General features: G+C 48.0%; 1 protein-coding gene across 3 annotated transcripts in view; it reads right to left on the reverse strand.

Moving 5' to 3' along the window:
* The window catches only part of Shank2 (SH3 and multiple ankyrin repeat domains 2), a 453640-nt gene extending 433041 nt beyond the window's left edge, over window positions 1-20599 (reverse strand). For 2 of the 3 annotated variants that reach the window (XM_085841128.1, XM_085841127.1), the window contains exon 1: window positions 19994-20598. The gene's annotated coding sequence lies outside the window, so the exon portion shown is untranslated. Of the gene's footprint in view, window positions 1-19993 lie in introns of all 3 variants that reach the window. The other variant, XM_085841131.1, reaches the window with a different exon arrangement.
* Between the last annotated feature and the right edge of the window lie 1488 nt (window positions 20600-22087).

Genomic DNA, 22087 nt, shown 5'->3' on the forward strand with positions numbered 1-22087 from the left:
ATAGAGCAGGTTCTTTTTAAAAAAACCTCATAATTATATGAGGACAAAAATTTAGTTTTAATACAATGGCACAGGCAAGTAGAAAATAGAAATGATGCAAGGCACATTCTACAACATAAGTCCAAGACAATCAAGACAGCTGTGGCAACAGTATACAGCAATCCTGATATACATGCACAAACAAGGGCAGCAAAGAGCATGAAAAACCTGACAGGCAAGGGGCAGCTTTCATCCCACGGAGCAACCACACAACACATTTTTTTTTCAATTGTTCATGAGAATTCATAGTGCTCAACATATACATTACAATCAAGAATCTCAAATTCTGTATTCCTATCTCTAGAAGCTTGAAAGTAGACACCAAATTTTGCAAACGTATAGGCAAATCAGGAGGACCTGATAGCCATCATATGAGGGGAAATAAGCCAGGCACAGAAAGATAAATTCCACATAGCCCCATTGTAGAACTTAAGAAGTAGAGTGAATAGGAGCACATACTAGAAGAGGAGTATCAAGAATCCAGGATATGGAGTGGAGAGAGGAGATAATGATAGGATGGATAATGGATATCAGAACATAGTACAAGAGGGAAACAACCCTAGAGGTATAGAGCACAATAGAACAATTATATTCTACAAGTAATCATATGTTTCAAAATAACTAGAGAAGGTATTGAAGGTGACCAATATATGGAAACAATTACATGAAAAGGTGGAAATGTTACTCAGCTTGACTTGAGCAGTATAAACTACATACACATCAGTTATAATGCTATAACTCATACAAAGAAAAGTGTTGAGGCATCAGCACTGACTACACAGACACCCTATGGACGATACAGGAGGCATCAGCATAGATCACACAGCCAACATACCCTGTGGACAAGGCAGGAGGCATCAGCACATACCACACAGACCCCTAAAGATGATACAGGAGGCATCAGCATAGACTATACAGACAACAGACTTTGTAGATAAGGCAGGGGGCATCAGCAACAGATCACACTGAAACTCTATGGATGATACAGGAGGCATCAGCATAGATTACACAGCCAACATACCCTGTGGACAAGGCAGGAGGCATCAGCACATACCACACAGACCCCTAAAGATGATACAGGAGGCATCAGCATAGACTATACAGACAACAGACTTTGTAGATAAGGCAGGGGGCATCAGCAACAGATCACACTGAAACTCTATGGATGATACAGGAGGCATCAGCATAGATTACACAGCCAACATACCCTGTGGACAAGGCAGGAGGCATCAGCACAGACAGCACAGACCCCCCTATAGATGATATAGGAGGCATCAGCATAGACCATACAAATACTCTATGGAGGACACAGGAGGCATCAGCATAACAACATATCCCTTGGACAAATCAGGAGGCATCAGCACAGACCACACAGACAACATACCCCATGGACAAGGCAGGAAGCAACTGTACAGAGAACAGCTATGGCAGAACACTATAATCAGCTTCACACATGTATATTTCATAGCAAGAATGAAATAAGCCAATTTATCAAGAAATGAAATTAAAACATGCCCAATGTGAATAGGTAGTTTGGATAATTCCCTATACCTATTAGGAAGTTTAATTCCTAGTTTTAAGACCCAGTTTTGCAAGAAAAAGAGGCCTCTGGACATACCTGATTTCACCAGGGAATTGCATGAAATATTTAAAGGAGACTTGAAGTGAGAGTGGGTAGGAGATGGTGAAAAAAAAACCAGCATTCATTAAATGCATGTATGAAACTATTAAAAATGTTTTAAAATAATTGTAAGAGAAAAATTAATAATTCCAATTCTGCACAATGTGTCCTAGAAAACAGAAGAGAGAACATGTCCCAGTTCACTGAATGAAGCCCTCAGTAAGAACACTGATATCAACAACAGAAAAATAAATAAGGTTTTGTGAAGAACCATGGTATCAATATTAGATGAACACAAAACCAAGAGATGAACATGGATTTCCTGAAGGGAAATCCTTGAAAAATATCCACAAATGGGGCTGGGGTTACAGCTCACTTGGTAGAATCCTCAGTTCCATTCCTAACACTGCATAAATGGTGCATGGTGGTGGCCACCTGTAATCACAGCACTGGAGAGGAAGAGTTCAAAAGTCACCTTTAACTACATAGTGAGTGCAAAGTCAGCCTAGGATATCTGAGATTCTGAGACTCTGGCTCTCTCTTTCCCCTCTCCCCTCTCCCCTCTCCCTCTGTCTCGCTATATTATTTGTATATAAATTATATTACCAACTATAATTCAACCATATATGAAAATAAATATACACCAAGTGGAGTTCATTCCAGGATACAAGGCTGGTTCAATATTTTGTTTTTAAAAGTTCATTTTTAAAAGGTGTCATCCTGAAAAAAAAATTAACAAAATTTAGCATCTATCTGTGGCAAAGACTCTCATTAAAAACAAGATGGAAATTTCCTCAACTTAATACCTACCAGGAGCCAGGCATGGTGGTGCACACCTTTAATCCCAGCACTCGGGACGCAGAGGCAGGAGGATTTCTGAGTTCGAGGCCAGCCTGGTCTACAAAGTGAGTTCCAGGACAGCCAGGGCTATACAGAGAAACCCTGTCTCAAAAAACAAAACAAACAAACAAACAAAAAACCAAAATACCTACCAGGAAACCCATCAACTTGCAGTCATTAAAAAGTGAAGGAACAGGTGTTTTACTGGAAAAGCTTGTACCCACGGGATGAGGTGAAGGTGTCATCTCTCACTGCTGCTGCTGCTGAGCACAGCACCAGGTGCTCCCATGAGTACAACATGGTAAAAAAAGTAAAACCTGTCTACAAGCAAGTTTTCCTGCCTCTCAATTAGAGAACACCACAAGGAGTCTAGAAAATCAAGAATACGGCCAGGCGTGGTGGCGCACGCCTTTAGTCCCAGCACTCGGGAGGCAGAGGCAGGCGGATTTCTGAGTTTGAGGCCAGCCTGGTCTACAAAGTGAGTGCCAGGACAGCCAGGGCTACACAGAGAAACCCTGTCTCGAAACCCCCCCCCCAAAAAAAATCAAGAATACTCCAGAAATAATACATTGAGACATGGAGATCACAGATTATAAGATGAACACTCAGAGCCAGCAAGATGGCTCAACAGAGAAGGGCGCTTCCTGCCAAATCTCAGAACCTGAGTTCAACCCCTGGGTCTTCATGATGCAAGGAGAGAACTGATTCCCCCTGAGTGACCTCTCACTTCCACAGGCATACCTATCCCATCCAACATGTACTAAACAGATAAATGTAAAAAATTAATTCTTAGGTATAAATACAATAAAAACATGTCTAGGAGTTGTGCTTTGACTCTACACAATGATGAAAGAAACCACATATCTATTTTTAAAGACTTATTTTTACTTTATGTGTATATGTGTTCTGATTACATGTATGTATGCATAACATGTGTGTACAATGTCCTCAGAAGTCAGAAGGAGGCATCAAATCCCCTGGAACTGGGGCTAAAGTCAGTTGTGATCTATCATGTGGGTGCTGGGAATTGAACCTAGGTCCTCTACAAGAGCAGCCAGTGCTCTTAACTGCTGAGCCTAGCTCTCTAGCTTGTCTAGCATAATGGGATCCCTGGGCTAGATCATCAGCTTACAGAAATGTACACATGCGCGCACCTACACGCACACACACATGCTACTGCAAAAGAAAAGGAAAGAAGAATCTATCCAGGTTCAAGCTTTATTATGTAGTATTACTACAGTAGTCAAGTATGGCTGGTTCTGGTGGAGAGACAAGAGACATAACTGTAGACCTAAGAAAGATCCCAGGACAGGGAACAAAGGCCTATGTGCACATATACAGATGCACAGGAACATGCTCATATCTGTGCACACAGGCGTGCATGCACCCAGCTGGTTCCCAGGCCATAGACAGTTCAGTGGGACAGGGTCATTTACAGCCAACAATGCTGGAAAAGTTACATATCCACAGGAAAAATGAGTGTCAAACAGAATTTTATGAAAATGTTTGATAGCCTTTTGTGAAACCCTGAAGCTTTCAGTAAAACTAGGAAGAATTCTTCAGGGTGCTGATGAGGTAGCACCTGCTTGAACTCCTGCACTCAGTGCAGTGCAGAGATGCAGAGGCCAAGGCAGGATTACAGGGAGATCAAAGCCTCCCCTTTCTGACAGCCCTGATGAAGGGACAAAGACACAAACCACAGTGAACATTTGTAAACCACACACTTGACTCGCAGAGTACTCAGCACTCATCAGTGAAATCCCAAACCATGACAAGCCAGGTCAGAACAAAGGAAACGGGAGAATGTTTAGCAAAGAAGACATAGACAGCTATAAGCCCATGAGGCTGGAGCCAGAATCAGCACCAGAGATACCCGCACAGCATGTGATGGGATCAGCTCCATCAGATACATGATGGAGTGCTATTCAGCCATAATGAAAGATGACATATCCCTTATAGGAGAAAATAGATGTGATCGGATACCATATGAAGTTAAATAAGACAGACCTAGAAAAATACCTGCTTATTTTTCTCTCACAGGGGAATCCTAAAAAGATTCTCTGAGAAAATGGAAGGAGAATATGAGAGGCAAAAGAGGAAAGGAGTGTGGGGGGACAGGGAGAGTATAGTCAACATCATTGAATGAGGCATCTTTAGGAAACCCATCACTCACTATGAATTTTATATATACTGATAAAATGTCCTTACAGCCAAAACACTAAGTAAAATCAGCCATGACTCTACTCCTATCGGGACAGCTAAATTACAAAATAGTAATGCCGTCTATTTTCTTTTTCTTTTTTTTTTTTAATTTATTTTTTTAATTAGGTATTTTCTTCATTTACATTTCAAATGCTATCCCAAAAGTCCCCTATACCCTCCCCTACCCTGCTCCCCTTCCCACCCACTCCCACTTCTTGGCCCTGGTGTTCCCCCGTTCTGAGGCATATAAAGTTTGCAAGACCAAGGGGCCTCTCTTCCCAATGATGGCCGACTAGGCCATCTTCTGATACATATGCAGCTAGAGACACGAGCTCCAGGGGTACTGGTTAGTTCATATTGTTGTTCCACCTATAGGGTTGCAGACCCCTTTAGCTCCTCGGGTACTTTCTCTAGCTCCTCCATTGGGGGTCCTGTGTTCCATTCAATAGCTGACTGTGAGCATCCACTTCTGTGTTTGCCAGGCCCCGGCATAGCCTCATTCAAGAATATGGAAGAACTGGATGGAACTGGATCATGCAGACATTACTGGTGAGGAAATTAAATGGCGAAGCTGCTCTTAAAACCAGAGCCACGGTTTCTCTCTATCTTTAATTTAAATTTGATTTGGGGTTTAGGTGGGAAGTTTTGTTTGTTTGCCTGCTTGCTTGGTTTTAAACCTTTTTAAAAATTTACTTTTGTTTTACATGTATGTGTGTTTTGTCTGCATGTATCTCTGTGCACCACATCCATGCAGCATCCATGGAGGCCAGAAAAGGGCATCAGATCCCCTGAAACTGGAGTTAGACATGGTTGTGAGCAGCCATGGGTGCTGAGAACTGAACCCAGGTTCTCTATAAGAGCAGTCTGTGCTCTTAGCCACTGAGCCATCTCCCCAGCTCCCCTTGCTTGCTTTGAGGTTGTGGTCTTATGTATCACAGACTGGCCTCAAACTCGCCATGTAGCAGAGGATAACTTATAACTCTTGCTTGCTCCTGCATCCACCTCCTAAGTGCTGAGATCACAGATGTGTGCCTCAAGCAGAACTGTGCTGCCTCTGAGAATCCATTCAAATAGAAGATGGGGGACTTGCCACAGCAGTGCTCTGGGGTGTCTACGTGAAGACGCAGGCCAAGGACACAGCTCCACAGCAGAATACCTGACTAGCAATGGGAAAATGCCCAACACCAAAAATTGCTGCCAGGAAAAATCTCACCTCAGTGGCAACATAGCCTTCTGTCCAACTGATATAAAAAAAAGAAAGGCAAATGGAGATCAAGAGCACAGCAGGAACAGAAACAATACAGTTGCAGCAAAACCCATCCCGTTTAAATCAGAAAAGCCACAGAGGCTCAAGGAGGGCAAAGGTACCTATCTGAAGAGTGTGACAGCGGGCAAGCCTTTGTCTACTGAAGGAAAGCACAGGGGCTGAGATGTCCAGTGATGGAAAAGAGGAATAATGGTACTCTGAACTGACCGCACTCAAAAGGGAGGTATGAGGGTGGGGGATGCAAGAGAGGCTGAGCAACTTCAAATAGACACATCACTGGACAGGAGATAAAGCCACAGAATCAGTTCCTGTCACCTACACTAGACAGTTCACAACCACAGACACCTGTAACTATGGCTTCAGGGGAACCAAAACCTCTGGCCTCTGTGGACCCTGAACTCATCTGCACAGACAGACACAAAAACATAATTTAAAATTTTTGTAAAGAAACAATCTGGGCAGGTCTCGAATGAGTAAGAAACTGAATCAATAATTTGAAAATCTTACAAAGAGAACCTGAGGCCAAGGCGGCTCCTCAGCAAATGCTAAGCACTGAAAAAAAAAAAAAAAAAAAAAAAAACCCTCAGGCCGTGATTCCTCAGTCTCCCCTAGAATGGAATTGAACCTTCCCAAACTCATCTCCACGACCAGTACCGTCCTGGTCTCAAACCTGACCTCACAAGAAACCTTCAGGCCCAATGTCTCTTGAGAATGTATCTACAGAAGCTGAGGAAATCCCAGCTACTCAGGAGCAGGGGACTTAAGGGAACAGTGAATCCTGGAGAGCAAAGTTAATCCCAAGAGGAAAATGTCCAGGACTCAGTCAGTGTCATGCACCACACTAATTAAGTAAATGACAACGGGATGTTTACCATTCCCAGAGCAGCAGAACAAGCATTTGACCGGATCCAACACCCAGTGAACCTCCTTAGTCCAGTACGGGATTATTGTAAAACTAAGCCCACAGTGAGAGATGACACCACCCCCAGAATCAGGATCAACCAATTTCCACTCTCAACACTGCTATCCCACCCTCCCCTGGAGGTCAGCAAGGCAAAAGTGGCAAAGAAATAGAATAAAACACTGGAGAGGGGGAAAGCTCATGGGTCCCAGCTAGTAGCAGTCATGGCTGCTGGGAGAGGAGACACTGTTTTCTGAGTTTTGGCCTTTGCTGGGCTCCCATGCTCCGGCAGTCAGCTCCATGCCTAGACCCACACAGACACCCTATTTAAATTCAGTGGGCCACAAAACAAAACCAAGACATGAAGGTGGGAGAGAAACGTCCTGAGGAGCAGGAACTAAGGGGCTGGGATGGGGATAAGGCACAGTGAGGAGGTATGACTGGATTATGCACATGTGTGACATTGGCAAAGAACAGATTAAAATCTGATTTTTTTAAAGGGTGGTACTCAGGCAAGTCTCAGATGATAGCCAGTCTAGTGCTATGGGGCCCAGGCAAGCAGACAAGCTGTAGCCCAGTGCCAAGTGGCCCAAGCAGACAGAGCAAGCCTAACATGATCCCTAGATGCCACCTAAGGCTATGGTGAAGTCCTGGCCCATGCTGCTGCCAAGGGCCATGTCTGGGTCTGTGGCCCTGCAGCAGCATCGTCTGTTATCACCAAAGGCCAGGTGGACATCCCTGGTCTGGGCTGCCACCTGGAGCCATGTTGATTTCAGAGGGCTATGCAGAGCTGGCCCCACCCCTTGCCTGCTGATTGTGGAGGAGCTATCCCCCAAGATCATGAGAGCAGGAGAGCTGGCCCTGCCCCTCAGCAGCTATAGCACTCAGGAGAGTGGGCCCTACACTTCACCTGGGCAGCACAGTAGAGCTAACCCTGGTGGTAGGGATGCAAGTGAGCCAACCCTGAAGATGTGAGCTTGGGAGAGCTGGCCTCACCTTTGGTCTTCCCAGCAGTAACATGGGCAAGGGAGAGATGCCTCCCTCATCCCTCACCACCTACAGCAGGTGGGAGAGTTGGCCCTGCCCTGCTGCAGCACTTGGGATAATGGGCCCTGCACCTCTCCAGGATAGCACAGTAGAGCTGATTGTGGTTATGGGAATGTTGGGGATATGGAGATGTGGGAGATGAGGGCCACGCAGGCAAGCCATCCCAAGGGTGTGAAAGCAGAGCTGGGAAGCTGGGTTTGCTCCTTGCAGGCTGCAGTAGTGGATGAGCTTGCCAAAGCAGTGCTGGGGCGCTTGCCCCCTGGTGGTATGGATATAGGAGAGCTAGCAAGTTAACCAGCTCAGCTACCACCCAGGTCCCAATCCAGGATTTTGAGTTGGCCCACCCCAACATCATTGATGAACTACTACAGTGCATGAAGGAGCTGGTCCTATAGCTCCAAAGCAGCAGGATCTCCATGGCACAGGACAACAACAGGATATTTGAGAAGAGTGAGTATCCAGGATTGATAGTATAACAGAAACCAGAGGCCTAGAACCAGACCATGACTCATTGCAGTGAACATTTGCAAGTAAAGATGTGTGGTCAAAAGGGTATACTGTGTGGGATTATAAAAGGGTATAGATGAGTGGAATTGGATGCATGATGTTGATAGATATTTTATGTAAGCCTCAGTCATAAGTATGTGGCTACAGAATTGATAGTATGGTTATGCCTTTGAGAAGAAAGTCTCGGGGATAGAGAGATGGCTTAGCAGTTAAGAGCACTTACTACTCTTCCAGAAGACCAGGATTCAGTTCCCAGCACCCACATGGTAACTCACAACCACCCATGACTCTAGTTCCAGGGGACTCTAATGACCTCTTATGCTCTTGCAGGCATGCACATAGTACGTATACATACATGCAGATAAGTGTTCTTCACATAAAATAAAATAAATAAATTTAAAGAAAAATGAAGAAAGACCTGGGGCTGGAGAAACGGCCTAGCAGTTACATATGCTTGCTACTCTGCTCTATATTGCACATGGCCTTAGGGTCTTTGGGAAGAGCTAAGGGATAGATACTGGAAAGTCTAGGAAGGAGGCACCATCTATGTAGCCATCTATAGCTGTGCAGAAGTCATCATGCATGCTTGGCGCAGACTCTGCAATGTGGCTGCTTTAGGGTCCTCAGTGCTCCTGTAAATAAACCTAATTAAATTCAACATTTCCCGATGAATATAACTTTGGTTAACTTGTTTTGGTAAGAATTGGACTTTGGTTTGTCATTGGGACTTTGGGGATAGCAGATAGATGTAAGGAACCTGGTTTTACAACATCCACCTTGACTCTATTTGAAAACTGCCCAGTTGTTCTGCTTGCATTTTCTAGATACCCATCAGGCCTCCTCCATCTGTAGCCTGGAAGGTTCCCCTCCTTCCCCCATCAGTCTAGACTCTGGAACCCTTTCTTCAGATAGGACCACTTGGTGACCATCTAGAGCCCACGACCAGATTTCAAATGCCTCCTGAATGGTGAGAATTTATTGTTCACAATTCCCCACATGACAGATCTGACTTTCAAATCCAGGTCCTGTTCTTGAAGGTAGACCCATGCTCATTGCAGTGGTTCTCAATGTGTGGTCCAGGGAACACAAAGGGCTCCCCATGGCCCTTTCAAACCATGTTCATAATAATAATAAGATGTAATTGATTTAACAATATTCTCACTCTCCATGTAGGTGGACTGTGCTGGAGGTTGTGGGACTGAGACAGAGACAGCTGGCTTCGGAAGCAGAGACAGGAAGCTCTGTCTGCCAACCAGGCCACAGAGAGGCTTTGCAAACTGGAGTGATGTTCTTGTAAGTGTTTGCTTCCTTCTGGAAAACACTTGGTGTTCTAGTTTGCTTCCTGTTGCTGTGAAACAAGAAATGACTGGCTGACAGCAACTTGGAGTCAGAAGGGTTTATTTAGCTCGCAGCTTACAGTTCATCATGAAGCTCAGTGAGGGCCTGAACTCAACAAGGCAGGAACCCGAAAACAGGAACTGAAGCAGAGGCCATGGGAGAAGGCCGCTTACTGACCTGCTCCTCTTGGCTTGCTCAGCCTGCTTTTGTATATAGCCCTGAACCACCTGCTCAGGTGTGGTACCTCCCTCAGTGGGCGGGGCCCTTCCACATCAATCATTAATCAAGAAAATCCCCCACAGACTTGCCACAGGCCAATCTGATGGAAGTCATTTCTGGATCAAAGTTTCTTCTTCCCAGGTGTGTCAAATTAACAACAAAAACTATGACAGTTATGTTGGGGCCACAAGATGGCTCAGAGTGTAAAGTACCTGCCACCAAGTGGAATAATCTGAGATTGATCCCCAGGGCCTGCCGCAGACCCTTTTGGTCCCTGTCTGCATAGAACGGGTCTCTGGTTGCAGGTGGACAAGGAGTCAGCAAATGAATGAATGACAGATCAACATGAGAGATTGTGTAGAATCTGAATGTAATTTGTCAAGTCGAGCATCGAACTTTTTATACAGAAGAATAACAAGAAACCAGGCGAGATACATCCGCTGAGTTACAGTGACACAAAACATAAGGAATGTATACATCAAAAGAAGGTGGGGACCAGGCCACTGTCACTAAGAAGGGAGCCAGGTGTAATGCTAGTCTATTGTTAAACCCACCACCAGGGGTTTAGTGAAGAAACCTGTCTCAGGGGGATTCCCTAACTCTTTCATGGTAAACCCACCTATTCCCTAGGCCATTGTGTATTCCCTTGTCTGGGTAAGACTGGCTATTGTCCCAAGTAAACACTCTGCAGACCAGCCCTGAGCTCCGTTCTCTGTAATACCTAATTAGTTTCATCATCTCTACTAGAAGTAAATTTGAATGTTACTGAATAGGTAACATTCTTACCGAATTCCTACTGAATTCCAAGTTTGTCAGCTTCAAGGCCTCAAAGATTTTCTGGGACATTGGAACACTGGTGAAGGCTTAGCTATGTCAGAATTCAATCTTTAAAGGCACTTATAATAAAATAATACTAAAAGAGAGCACATGGATCTATACACCAGACTAATATGGGGATAGGGTATGAGTATACAGGTTATGAGAATGCCAAGGTTCCAGGAGGTTGAGTTTCCTTGAAACTCTTTGCCTCGTGAGTGCTTCCAGGCCTCTCGGCCATCAAGCAGACTTCACTGGAGTGTGCGTAGCAAGGGCCCACATGGTAGAATGCAAAGAACCAACCCAGCAAGCTGTCCTCTGACCTCCATATGTGTGCATTTATGCATGCACACGTGCGCGCACACACACACAATTATTAAGTAAAATAAAAAGTTTTATTCTACTTATTTATTTATTTTAAAAAATAGATTTCTTTTGTTTGGAATTACTATATTGTGGAAAATATTTATGTTACCAGCCAATAACTTTATTACTATTATAAAAATACAGTAATAAATACTTTGCCTTTTTGTTTACAAATTCCTTTTTAACTCTTTGGCAAGACCAAGAATGGAACACAGGGCCTTGCATGCACTGTGCCACCTGGCTGTACCCACCACCCCCTCTCTTTTTCCAGCGGTGGGAATTTAACTCAGGCCTTGCCCATGCTAAGCAAACACTCTATCACTAGGCCATATTCCCAGCCCTCTCCTTCCATTCCTGACAGGACTATCAGTAGACAGATATAAAGATACACTCTCTGGGCCCCTGAATCCTGTTGTAAGATGCCAAAAGAGCCCCAAGACCCCAAGTCCCTTGGCCCTAAGTTTGAGAATCACAATGCTTCCCTCAAGTGAGAAACAGAAAAGCAAGCCAGCATGTCTCCCCAAGAAGTGACCTGCACTGATGAAGGCTGACAGGTGGCTGCCTGGGCCCACACCAGCCATGGGACCTTTATCAGATTCGGTGTTCTCTGCCTCCGTCTGCTCCCCCAGAAGATGGAAGGTGTCATGGAGCCTGTCTTCTCCAGGCTGGGATGAAGATGATGCGGTACTGAACAACCAAGAGCTCCCCACACAATATCATGATTACTTTTCCTTTCTGGCCACTATGAAGGCTCAGGAATGAGAGAGAAATGAAGGAGACAACCTGGAGGGCTCCTTTGACCTGAGATGACGCTGCCTGCCCTAAGGAGCAGGTGTCCGGGAAGGCAGCACCCTGTGAAACCAGGTCTGTGAGGGCTAATATTGTCAGCTTGAGAGTATCTAGAACCACCTAGCATGCCTGTGAGAGTTTCACAGTTAGGTTAACAGAGATGGGAGGACCTGCCCTGAGTGTTGGTAGCACCATTCCATGGGCTGGGGTCCTACACTGAGCAGAAATAAGAGAGGGAGCTGAGCACCAGTGTTGAGAGAATATCTTGTGTGTTGTATGGATGCATCACCTGTCAATTAAAAAGCCTATGGCCTATGGCTTAGGCAGGAAATAGGAGGTAGAACATCTTGGAGGCAGAAAGAATTCTAGGATAGAGCAGGCGCCTCATGCTCCTGCCTCCGTGCCTTCTCTGCCGTTGTACACTGCATCCTCACACTGTGGGCCTTCAGTTGTTTGTGTCCAGTGTTCGTCTCAGCAATGAGAGAAGTAACTAACATAGTGTCTTAGTTATCTCTGCCCAGGATGAACTGAGGATGAAGCTGCACCCACAAAAAGCCATCTCCCTGTTACTGAAGCCAAACTGGAAGCCATTATAAGTGTTGCAGTCTCAGGGTTAAGTGGCCCCAGTATTTTGAAATACACATCCCAACCCCTTCACCTAAACTCTCCTACATACCCCAAACCTTGTCAAAAGCAAGTTATCTCAAAAGGAACAGAACAGATAAGAGGAGGGTACAGCCCAGAGAAGACAGAAAACCCACAGCCACCCAGCATGAGCCACTTAAAGCCAGGGAGGCCAAGACACTCCCCAACAGGACCCCCAAAGAATCAGAACAAACCAAAGGTAGGTGTTACTGTTGCTTTGGCAACAGGCTACCTCTGAATTACAGACATCAGTGGGGGAAATGCAGAGAGGGTTTCTGCCGCTCCCCTCAAGGAGCTCCAGAAACAGGAGTGAGGCATTTGTCCTTGTGTGTAGAAAATTATTAACAACAAAACCAGGCCCCCGTTAAGACTCCAGGAATGTCTCTCTCAGCTGCTTGTGGACTCTGGGTTTGTTCACTGTTTACCCATGGCCATTCACCCCCATGCCCTCCTGCTCCCAACTTCAGTAAACACCCTGGAAATGCCAACCTGAGTTGTACAAGGTCTATGCCTCTGTGGGGATATGCATCACTCCTGGGCCAGAGTGTCTACCTGCTGGGTCTCCAAGGCCTCTGAGGGCAAGTGTTGTTAAAATTCCTCCCTTAAGGGAAGATGTGAACAATGTCTACACTCAAGGTCCTAAGAGCAAACCAAAGTTCAAGTCCACCAAATACCCTGAGGAACCAGCTGGGGTCACCAGCACAGAATAGGGAAGGGGTTATTAGCAGGAGCATAAAGGATCTGAGGATAACCACACTGGAAAGTCTTCACCCAACACGGATGATAGCTTCCCCACAGCTGTGCAGTTGGAGCCCCCTTTCCCTAGCCTCCCTTGACCAATATACTCTAGCTCCTCCCCAAGATACCAAGGCACATGCAGTAAAGGCAGAATTGGCTGGGAGGAGTAACCAAATTATTCAAGTAAAGATCCAGTGGCCCTCATCCCCTCTGTGGTGGTTTAAATAAAAATGGCTCCCATAGGCTCATAGAGAGTGGCACTATTGAGAGGTGCGACCTTGTTAGAAGAATTATGTCATTGGGGGTGGGCTTTGAGGTTTCAGAAGTTCAAGCCAGGCCCAGTGTCACTCTCTCTTCCTGCTGATCTGGATGTAGAACTCTCTCAGCTACCTCTCCAGCACCATGTCTACCTGCATGCTTCCTGTTAGGATAATAAGGGACTAACGCTCTGAACTGTAAGCCAGCTCTAATCAAATGCTTTCCTTTATAAGAGTTGCCATGGTCATGGTGTCTTCACAGCAATAGAAACCCCAAGACACCCTCCTTCTAAGCAGAAATGTCTACAGTCGGCAAGCCCCTCCCTGATGAGAATAGCTGGCATAGCTGATCTCATGAAGATGGAGGCAGGCTGGCTGGAAGGAAGAGCAGCAGCTAGAAGGGTTCACTGGCTTCTTATTGCTGAGTGACATTTGAGAGAGATGAAGTCTGGAGTCTGGATGCCTGGCACTTCATCCCCAGGGACCTGACACCAGGTGCAGCTGATAGACGGGACAGATCCTGATAGCTTGCCAGACCCCACTGCTGGGACTTGAGGAGGGGTGAGGGGTGGCACTCAGCGCAACCTGCCACAGCTAAGAGAGAATCGATGTCTATTATTGAGGCAGGGATCCCCTCACGGGAGTACCCAAGTCTTGCATGCTCTGGGGAAACCACGGGGGCAACCTCCTGTGTCCTTTCTGAGCACCCCTCTCCCCACAGAAGTGACTTGGGATTGGATTTCTCTGCAAAGCTGAGGCTCCAAGCTCACATACCACCTGTCAGGCTGGACAGCAGAGGCCAGGCTCAGGCTATTCTTCAATCCTGCAAAGTTGGAAGCAAGACACTCTCAAATCCGAAAGCAATAAAGAGGCTGTAGGCCAAGAGACTAACGTGCGTAAAGCTCACTAGTTATACACTGTCACTGCCTTAACCTAGGAGTCACCACCTTACCCAGATGAACCTGGATGCAGGTGAAATGCATTTTGCCAACTTAGGGGCTTGAGAGATGGCTTAGCCTGTAAATCATCTGCAACCATAGCATAAGACTCTGAGTTCAGTACCAAAAAGTCATGTTAAAATGCATGCAACATGCATGTAATCCCAGCACTGGGGAAGCAGACAGGAGAATCCCTGGAACTCACCAGACAGTTCAGCCCCCTTGTTGAGCTCCAGGCCAATGACAGACTCTGTCTCAAAACAGGTGGACAGTGGTCCTGAGGATGTTACCTGAGATTGACCTCTGACCTCCACACATACAAACATATATATGTGTACACACACACACACACACTTGCAGGATTTTTTTTTTAATCCTGCAAACTTAGGTGGTAACTTTCAGTCTGTAGGGACACAAAGTCCTCCCAGACATAGCTCATTTAGAAAAAGACCTTTGGGGTATGTGATGGTTTGTATCTGCTTGGCCCAGGGATCGGCACTATTAGGAGGTATGGCCTTGTTGGAGTAGGTGTATCACTGTGGGCATGGACTTCATACCCTCAGCCTAGCTGCCTGGAAGTCAGCATTCTGCTAGCAGCCTTCAGATGAAGATGTAGAACTGTCAGCTCATCCTCCACCACGTTTGCCTGAATGCTGCCATGCTCCTGCCTTGCCGATATTGGACTGAACCCCTGAACCTGTAAGCCAGCCCCAATTAAATGTTGTCATTTTTGCATCAGTCATGGTGTCTGTTCACAGCAGTAAAATCCTAACTAAAACAGGATGACTCTTCCCTACAGCCCTTTCTCAAAGGGCCCTACTATTTTACAAATGAGATTCCAGACCCACTGGGGAAGATCACATACCCAGGTGGTGACCTCTGGGTACCAAAGGGTTGATCTGGTGATGGTCCTCATCAAAACACCAAGCTGCCCACATCTGCTCAGGGAAGCACATTTCCACTCACACCTTTTCCCTCCCTATGTCTAAATATCTGTGGTGTCTTTCTGGCACCTGGTCAGCCAAGATCAACAGACACTATCCTACTGTCTCAATCCACAAGTGACTTTCACAGACTGTGACTAAGGTCACAGGAAACCTTTAAAACATTCATTTATTTTGTTTTCTTGCTGATGAGTTGCTAGGTTAATTAATAAAAGACCCAGGAACATAAAACATATCACAGAATGAAAAATTCTTTGGAGGAAACAGTCACATAAAGAATAAAGGCTTGGGACATGACTCCAGGGGAGAATGATGGCCTATAATCCCCAGTGAGGGGCTGGGGCATAGGTCAATGGGTGGGCACCTGCCTAGAATCCTCCAGGAAGAGGATAAAGGTGTGGCTTGGTGGGAGGGCATAAGCCTAGAATCCCCAGTGAGGGGCTGGGAACATGGTTCAATGAAATATTTGCTCAGCACCATCAAGGACCTAAGTATGAATCCCCAGCACCTTCCAAAAATTTAAGGAGCACTAACAGCTCTGTAAAGCTCATGCATGTGCCTTAGTGGAGTAAGGATTGAGCCATGGTGGTCTGTGGTTGATTGCAAAGCCTGGGTGCTATAAAAGAGTTAGCCAACAGTCATTCTTGACTATTGAGAACCGCAACATCAAAGACAAATCGGCATCCGTTGAAACCATGTAAACTATGAAGAAAGATTTAGATAAAGACTCACAAATGCGTGAGAAGTCTAACCGAGAGTTAAACGCAGAATGTGAGATGGCATAGCAGGGTTACCATGTGATTTGCTCTAACTTTGCCAGGTATAAGAATGCCTCAAAGAAAAACAGTCAGAAAATGGGAAGATACAATATGTAGGTTTTAATAAAAGTGATGCTTTTAGAGAAGAAATGGAGAGAAGGGGAAAAATGCTTTTTTAGAGAGACCTGGCCGCAGCACAGCAGGGTCACTATAAGTGTGCAAAGGTTTTATCCCTAATGGATGCATCCGAAGAGAGTCTCCTAGGTGGAGGCTCTAAGCTAAGCATCTCATGACGTGCTCCAACCATCTTCCCTACTAAAAACTCTTTAAGTTTCTCAAAGTGGATTCTTGTGACTCCTGCAGGAGAATTCCAGGGTGCTCAACATAAGGGAGCAAGTGCACCTTTCTGCACCCCTGAAGTTCATCATATAGAATCCACAGACACAGCCTGAGAATCTGTCAACTCCATGGCCCCACTGAGCCCAAGAACTGGACTAGGAGAAGCACATCAAACACGGGCAGTTTTTAGAGAATAACCCCATCTGCCTGTGCTAGTCCTCTGCTTGGAAGAGACATCTGGCAGCCAATCAGAGAGCTCTCTACTTACTGCTACTACCCATTGACACCCTCCTCCCCCAATGCTCCCAAAGGCTTTTAAGAGCTTAATCTCTCAGGAAGTGCTATATGCTGCAGCTGGCCTGTCCCTAGGACCAGGCATCAGAATGCTTCAGGCTGCTGACCCTGAACAGGATCTGGGTACCAAGAGGGACACATCGTGCCCCTTCCTGATTAAGACTAGGACATCCTCTTGATCAGGAGGAAGGCTCCTATCAGAGGCAACCTGCAACCCAGACACCTGAATGTTCCCACCAGAGCCCAGAGTAGACCCTGTGAGCCATGTCAAATGGCTCTGAGAATCTGCTTTCAACAATGATAAAAATGCACATCCTATCAAGACGCCTGCTCAGAAATTTCGGCTTTTCGCCCACTAACTCAATTTCACACCACAGGAACAAGACAACTAATTTTCTGCCACATTCTGGTGGCACTTCCCGCTGAGTGATGTGTGTTTAGCTCAGGCAGGGTGTGGGAATGTGGGCTGAGCCCCCTGGGGCTGCCCAAGGTACAAATGGGGCTCCTCATTCACTATATGTGGGAACCATAGGCAAGTGGCACCTCTCCAGAGTCTCAGGCTACTGGCCTGGAAAAGGGAACAGAAGTCAGCCCACCCTGGTTCTAGGACATCAGACATAAGCATAAGACATCAGCAAAAGCATAATAAAGCTACCTAGGAAAGCAGGGTTCACACAGCTTGCTCTGTCCTCTCCACAGTGGCTGATTGACAGTCCCCAGGATCTAGGTGATCTACAGTCATCCTCGGCTGTGGTAAGGCCTGGCCCAAGCCAGAGAACGCAGTCATTCCATTCTTCCGGGTGGTTTGTACTGTCCCCTTCATAACAATCAGGGTCTTCTCTGTGTTCTATAGCACCCAATAGCCACATGTAACCATCCCCTGTCCCCACATCAGCCCAGAAACCCCAAGAGTAACAACCTGTATCCAGCTCCAGGCCTGACACCCAGCAGCAGACACACCCCCCCTCCAGATAAGATCTGTTCATCTTAAATTTAATGAAATAGCACAGAAAACAGCCTAATTTCTGGTCCATCTCTGGCCCACTGAAAATGGCAGACCTCTCCTTGGGGTGGGCTGGTAAGCTTCTGTGCCCAGACCAAATGTCACAAGGTTCGAAGTAGGGATTCCAAGCTGCCAGTCCATATCTCAATCTGTTCACATTCTTCCAACATCCATATACCAGTACCAGGTGAAGAACTTAGGGGCTCCAAAGAGAAAAACTATAAGTCTGTGTATGGATCCCCACGTCTGTCCTGACCAAGAGGTTTGGGGTTATGTGAATAAACCTCCTCAACGTTACCTCCCATGGGGGTCACAGCCACAGGTGAGGGTACTGAAGAGATCAAAATGCCAATTTAAACAGGGTGCTCTGGCCGGACCTCTCTGCTGCCCTAAGGAGCCATTGAGGCTGCAAGCCCTGCAGCATCAGGAAAGGGGTCAGTAGGAAGGGTGTAGCCTTGTTTGGGGACATTTGCATGGTCCCACACAAAGCCCATTTTGGACAAGCCCCCATTGTTCCCTGGAGCCTGCAGAGACCCCCAGAACCCTCCACTTAGGACATAAGTATTCAGAAACAAAGCACAGACGTCATCAACTTGCTCTCTCTCCAGCTCCATCTCAAGGGCTGGTTTGCTGAAGATCGGGCAACTCCCAGAATTCTCTTCTGTCACACTTTCTTCCTCACAAGGGAATATAAAATTCCGTGCTGTCCCCAACTCCTTCACAGCGTCCAGCTGAAACTACTCACATCTCAGCACACACACAACCCCACCAAGACCCAGTGTTCTCGATAGCACCCCAATCCCCAGACCTGGACCAACTAGGCTACTCATGATCCTGACAACTGTGCATACAGCCTTGAGGTGGGTTAAATAACTGGGTGAGTGACTTAATTACAAACAAGTCACATCTCCCGCCCCCCCCCCCAGGAAATCACTTGAGATACCAGGAAGAGATTCCCTGCCTGTCCCATTTCACCAAGGGCTGTGGCCAGGGTCCCTGGGAGACACCTTCACCTGCATTCCAGCCTCCTGGCACAGGGGCCTAAAGATGCCCAGTTAGCCACTTAGTTCCTCCTTCTTGGAAAAATCCCTGGTACGAACAATGGGTTCCATTTCCTTGAAAGCACTGCACCCCTGGCAGTTGTGACTTGCAGCCTCTGTGGAGCCAGCTCTAGTCTTCTTGCCCACTTTACAAACAGGTGATTCCTGGTTCCACACTCCCTTCCAGGCTACCACTCTCTTCCATTTATCATCAGTGTCCCGATCTTTCTCAGCTCACTTCAGCTGCAGCAAAAGGTTTCAATCTCCATCAGACTCTGCCTAGTATCACCTACAAGTGGTTGGAATGTTTCCAATCAAGGCACCTCCAGGGGCCCTTGTAATCATGCCACACACCATGCAGCCTGCAGGGTGCCAGCCCTGAAGTGGGACATGGATCAAGGCTGAGTCTGCAGTTGGTGACCCACCTGCAGAACCTTCCCTAGTCAGGTCAGCAAGGTCCAAGGTACAATCCCAGTTAGAGGTCACAAACTACTCTCCAATCCAGACTTCCAAAATTATCTCTGCATGCTGAAGCTCAGCTTAATTAGCTGGTTGACCTCATTAACGTTCGAACTTCAGTTCCGGGGGGAGGGGGGAAAAGAGGTCACACACCTACCTAATTTACTACCTCGAATTTCCACAAGCAAACCACCAACTTCAGATGTCCTCTGAAGGGTTCCAGGACTGTGCCTGTAAGTGATCTGTAAGCCATTGATTGGAAAAGCTCCAGAGACCCCCATCCGTGGGCTCAAGGTACTTTCTCAGATGAAACAACTCAAAACCTTTTTTAAACCTCAGCCAGCAAAAAAAGAGTAGTCACTAGAATCAGCCTCTCGCCCACCTGGCGCCCCTAGACCCCAAAAACCTCACAGTGCCCCACCTACTTGGAGCTGAACAGCTAGAGTGTTTCACGTTGCAAGCCCTTGCACTTTCTGCAAATGGGTGAGGAGGTGCATGGAAGCCCATCCTATCTGCACTCCAACTGCAGTGTGCAAGGCAACCCTGGCGCCCTCCGAACTGGGGGGACAAGTTTCCCTGAATGCCCTCACCCTTCACGACCATCTGAGAGGTTAAAGGAGACTCACCCTACACACTCCAGTGATGAGGTCCAGCAGATGCCCTACAACCTGGAAACCCAGGAAGCGAAGTCCCGCGCGACCACAGCATCCTGGCAATGAAGACCACTACAAGTCCTGCAAGCACCCTCTGAGCCCAAGACGAAGTTTACAGGATGATGTCACCCGGGTCGCACCTGCTGGCTTCCTCAGAGGCCCCCCGCCCAGGGGGCGAGGGCGTGGCCTGGGTCTGCGTCTTCCAGAGCCCTCCTGGTTACCCGGTACCCAGGGTTGCGCGGCCTCGCAGCCCAGAGAAGGCGCCTGGGGCCCCGGGCGCGCGGGAGAAGCTGCCCGCAGCGCCGAAGGAGGGATGCCGGAGCGAAAGTTGCCAGGGAAACTTGAGTAACTCGAGCACCGGTGCCAGCCTCCTGCATAATTCACAAGCAGCGGCGGGCGGACGCGGGGGCCGTTCCCCTGCGCCCGCCGGGTCCCCACACCCCTACTAGGGAGCGTGGAGGTCAGGGGTCGGGCACCCGGCAGGGGGTCTGGACAGCCCCGGATCTCCCGGAGCCAGCTGCCGCCAGCGCGATCGTGCGCAAAGCAAGCAACTGGAGAGAATCTGAGAGAGCGCGCATCGGGTCTCTTGAGACAGAGAGATGAGGGCTCGGGTCCCCGCCCAGTGCGCCCCCTGGCGGCCCTGCGGCGGTTCCTCTGCAGGGCTTTGCTGGCCCAACTCCCCAGGAAGCAGGGGATCTACAGGACAGGAGATCCTGGGCATGAATTGAGGCTGATCCACCTGCCCTGGTCCGGGGAAGGAGTCAGAGCGCTGGAGGAAGCAGAAGTCCATAGGCTCAGGGGACAAAGAGCTCTGAGCTCTGCAACCAGGTCGCATCCAGGGCTCTTGTAACTGGCCCCTGCCGGGGGGAAAGGGTCATGGGGGAAGGGGTACCTCCTAAGAGACGCAAACCGCACCTGCATGCACGTATCCCTCTTTCCCAGCTCCCATGTTCAGCCTCTGTGTGTACAGGGGCCGCGCTGACTCGGTCGCCGTTGCTTCTGGAATCCAGAGGCACACGCTTGCCTCAAGAAGCCAGGTTGGGTGCCCGAGGGCCACCTACTATCCTTCCCTGCCTGTGCGTCTCACCTGGTTCCCGCGTCGGGGGCGGGCCCAAGCCCCAGGGAGGACCTGAGATCCAGAACCTGTCTCAGCCTGGAAGACCGACCACGCCGCGCCTAGCCGGGCCGAAGGTTTGGGGGTGTAAAACGCAGCCCCGCCCCTCTCTGCGCCGCGGGCGACCTGGGGGCTCCCCGGCGTAATGCGACCGAGGGCACTAGCGGCGTGGGGGAGGGGTCCTCTTGCGGGCGACCCGCCCCTGCCGCACCTGTCCAAGTCTCTCACGGTGGCCGCTGTGGCGCAGAGTGTGGGGTCTGTTGTAGCAACCCAGGGAGACGCCGGGCGCCCCGCCCCGGGCTGCGTGGCTCGCGCGCCACCCCCTCCCAGACCAGAAAGTCTCTCTGGAGGGTAGAGCCCAGCCCCTTTCCGCAAGATTATCCCGACCGAAACCCCGCTCCTCCCGGAGCATGTTAATAGGATTGGGAAACCGAGGTCCAAGGCTCGGAAAACGTTAGCGGCGCGCATGAAAACTTTGTACCTGGGTAACACGCCTGCGTTTGCCTCCCAAACCGCCCGGGTTGGAGCACCTTCCGCCCAGGGGAGGAGACCGACTGACCGGGCGTGGCTGGTAGGGTAGAAAAGCCAGAATCCTACAGGTGAAGCTCTCCCTGGAGCGATCCATGATTTTTATTGTCCGCAGTGGTAGAGTTTCCTTAAGGCCAGAGGGAGGCCCAGGTCCCCAGCTCCATGCCACGGCAACATTCCCAGTCTGCTGGAGGGACCATGGCTAATAATCTCCAAAAGCTTTAATAATTTACTGACATCTCTCCGCACTGCACATACTATGTGTCTCCGGACTAGCTATTGGGGGAGGGGAGGGGGAGAGGTCTGTATTTTTTTTTTTCAATATTTTGGAAAAGGAGTTGACTGTCCCAGAAATCTGCAGCTCAAAGAATCTGGAGGTGAGGACAGAAGTCTAATCTCTGGTTCCAGGCTGATTCAGAACCATG

The sequence above is a fragment of the Mus caroli genome, unplaced genomic scaffold (assembly GCF_978045245.1).
Source record: "Mus caroli unplaced genomic scaffold, Mus_caroli_1 scaffold_8, whole genome shotgun sequence".
NCBI classification, from domain to species: Eukaryota; Metazoa; Chordata; class Mammalia; order Rodentia; family Muridae; genus Mus; species Mus caroli.